The sequence below is a fragment of the Sinohyriopsis cumingii genome, chromosome 6 (genome assembly GCF_028554795.1).
Source record: "Sinohyriopsis cumingii isolate HCF-2022 chromosome 6, ASM2855479v2, whole genome shotgun sequence".
NCBI lineage: Eukaryota > Metazoa > Mollusca > Bivalvia > Unionida > Unionidae > Sinohyriopsis > Sinohyriopsis cumingii.
In genome coordinates, this window is record NC_142966.1 from 100677561 (window position 1) to 100681319 (window position 3759).

Consider the following 3759-nt stretch of genomic DNA (forward strand, 5'->3'; position numbering starts at 1 on the left):
CCAATAAAGAACATTCCTTTTTGTGCTACCAAAGCAGCGGAACCATAATGAGTTGATAAAACACAAGGATATTTGTTGTTATTTTGCAAACCATTGCTAATAAAATCAGCTTCAGAAACTATTATTATTGTCCGCCCTAGAGGAAAGATTTTACAAGGTGGAAATCACTGACTGTCAGTATCCCTGGAATGACAACCAGTATGACAACTATAACTAGTTTGTGCATCAGTAAATAATCTTGAGTAGCCACTGCACCTGAAATGCGTGCAGTCCATTCATCGAATACCTCCTATTCATTCATTGTATAATACACATTTTACTTACTAAGAATACCCTATCACAGTATAAATGTTTAGTCATAAATCGGGAAAGTTTACAACTGTATATGCATATTTATTTCTATTTTAACCGTACTGTCATAAAGGTACTTCTGTGGAGGCTAGTGTGTATATGTCATGATGAAAGCTTATGTCATTAAAAGTTTTCTTTCTTTGCTCTTTACAAAAAATCAAAATAATAAGACTTTCGTTATCTTTTGTCAGATTTCATATTTTCTTGAGAATTTTTTTAAAAATGTATCTGGAAAGTAAACATAAAAAATACGATAATTTAAAAAATGAAATTTGGGTCTCCATCTAAAGAAATTATATATTCTTAGTTACTACTCAGTAATTTTTAATTATTCATAAATGATTGTAAGATAAATTAGTTTTACAGTGTAAAAGTGCGAGTTTGCTCCATTTACAGAAGGGTTTACTTGCTATTCTCTTTGTATAATTCTCCCAGCTTTAAACTACAGATACAGAACATTACATAAGACAGCGAATTTCAGTCTTAACCTAAAGCTCGAGGCTGGAGAAGAGGTCACTAAATTACCGTTTCCATAGTTACACACTGGTCAGATAGAGCAGTCTCCCGCAGGTATCATTCCCTATAGATGAATTAGAGGCCAAGTAAACTGCCTTCATTTCATGAGCTATACTAGTGTAGTATAGATGAAATAAGTTTTAAATTGCAAAAGTTGTCTCTTTTGTAACCAAAGTGCAAATCAATAAAGAAATATAATGACATGTAAAATTATATGAACAGCAATGAAGGATCTTTTCACGAGAGTCGCAAAAGATTGAAACTATTTAACGAATTTCATAAATTTCATTTTAAATAAACTTAAATGTAAGATTATGTTATGTGTATCACATGACAGAAATGATATTCAATAAAAAGCATAAAAATAGGTTACATAATTGACTTTAAATTACATTCGTCATTACACCTTCAATTCATATGTCGTCATGCCGGCATTTGCTGAGTTACTGGGTGTTATTAAACGTATCATATAGTTACGTATGATACTGGAAAATATCATATGGGTATATTAATCTTAAGAGGAGCCACATTGGCTCAGTGGTTAGCGTCTCAGACCTGCGACCGAAAGGATGCAGGTTCAACCCCTGCCATCGGATCAAATCCTCGACCTTATTGGAAAATAATGAGATATCAAGTACATTCTACAAAGACATGGAACCTATTACCTCCACTGAAACGTACGAAATGATCATCTAAATTTGCAACAAGTGATCAGGAGAAGTGCGACCTGTTGAACTCGGAAGTTTGATATGTTACACGTTTAAAAAATTATGATAAACAGTTACCGCATTTTGAAGTTAGAAATGAAACTTTTATTTCTGCCATCATTATATATAAACAAGAAATTATAGATGTAGTAACTAGTCTTGACCTAAACAAAACCGCTGGAACCAATCCAATAAGTAATAAACTTGTACAAGTATAGTTGAAGAAATGTATGTTCCATTGCAAATACATTTAAATAAATCACTCCCAGCCAGCGTGTTCCTAACACAGTGCAAGCTAGCGTATGACATACCGATGTATAAGAAAGGAGATAAAACACTATCGTCTAAATGCAGACTAATTGTTGACTTCAGCTAAATTATATACACTATTCATAAGTCCAACCTTAGAATATACTTCTGGAGTCTGGGATAATTGTTCTATTGAAGATTCGGAAAGATCAGAATAAAGGGGGGAAAATCAGATGGAAGATGCACGGATCGTTCCAGATCTATACCCATTAATTCTTCTAGATAGTCTCTTTATGCGGAAACTGCTTGGTTTGCACAACGAAGGAAAAGGAAGAGATTATGCATTATGTATTCGATTATAAATACTCAAGTACCTAACTATTTAAACGAACTTCTTCCACAAAGGAGATATGAGGCATCTAATTATCGTCTACGTTACTCTCAAAGTATCACACCAATCTCAACCAAACTTTATATTTTCACACGACCTTTTACCATATACGATTCGTCTTTAGAACTCTCTGCCTGATGATATCCGAAATCCTCCAAATCTTTCTATTTTTAAGAAACGTTTCTCTAATTTAACTAACGGGTCATCACACAAGCAGAAAGACATCTTATTGTAGGTGAGTAGTCACGTCACTTTTCAATGATAAATCTAGACTTAACCAAGAAGTGTATTGAAAGGTAGAGCGAAAGAGCTGGGATCTTTGGCATTAGGTAAGGGGCAATAGACAAAGTGTTCAACTTCTTCATTATCATAAGCACATGCACACGTGAAAGAGTTAACTAAATTCACCATGTAAAGGTCGGATTTCAGGAGACTACCTGCTTGTCTAAGTTTAGTATGTAGGATATTAAGGTGACATTTGTCAGTAGCGTAATTTTAGCGTGATGACCCGTTAGTTGAATTAGAAAAACGTTTCTTAAAAACAGAAAGATTTGGAGGATGAGAAACCTATAAACTAATATCAAATGTGTTAACATCGGTGGTTCTTTACAATTGGCATGACTTATTTGGTTATATACAAACCATCAAAAAACGGCAAGGGTAGAAGCGGGTAGCAAAGATATGAAGATCGGTAAGTCGCAAGCAATACCGAGACAAAAAAGGCAACTTTCAAGGTAGCATTTTCACACATTTATATTGACACGGGTCGTTTTAGACTAATGAGAAACCAATGACTGGATATCAAATAGGTCCAAATCTTTGTAGCTTTTTTTACGATTAACATGACATATTTAGCCTTATAGAAAACGATCATGTTGCACGGATATAGGCGCACGGACAGAGAAATGAAGATGTACTTAATAAGATACATACACATAATTTTTACTGTTTTATTGCTTAAATATATGCTTCATATCACTAGTATCAGCATCGAGGTATGTGATACCATCGCAAAACAGCAATACTAGAGGCACGTAACAAGGATATGAAGATTGGTAATGGTAAAGTCGCAAAGGATACTGGGTAAAATATATAAACTTTTCTAGGTTGCATTTTCACACATTTCTGTAGGCATAGATCAATTTAGACTGATGAGAAACCTACCAAATAATACCAGATTTGTCAAAATCTGTGTGTGCTTACGATTGGTATGACTTATTCGACTCTAAGATAAACGTTCGTGTTGTAAAGATCTACGAGCACTAACATTCAAATGATTATCATCGAATTATATGGTACCATCTCAAAGCGGCAAGGGTAGAGGCACGTAGGTAGAATATAGAATATGATGATCCGTTGATGATCCGTAATATCGCAAGCGACACCAAGTAAAAAATATCAACTTTTTTACTTGCATTTTCACACATTTATATATTTCACAGATCAATTTAGACTGATGAGAAACCTATCAATTGATATCAAATTCGTCTAAATCGCGTTTTTAAAAAATTACTAATGTTATAACTTATTTGCCTATATGGAAAA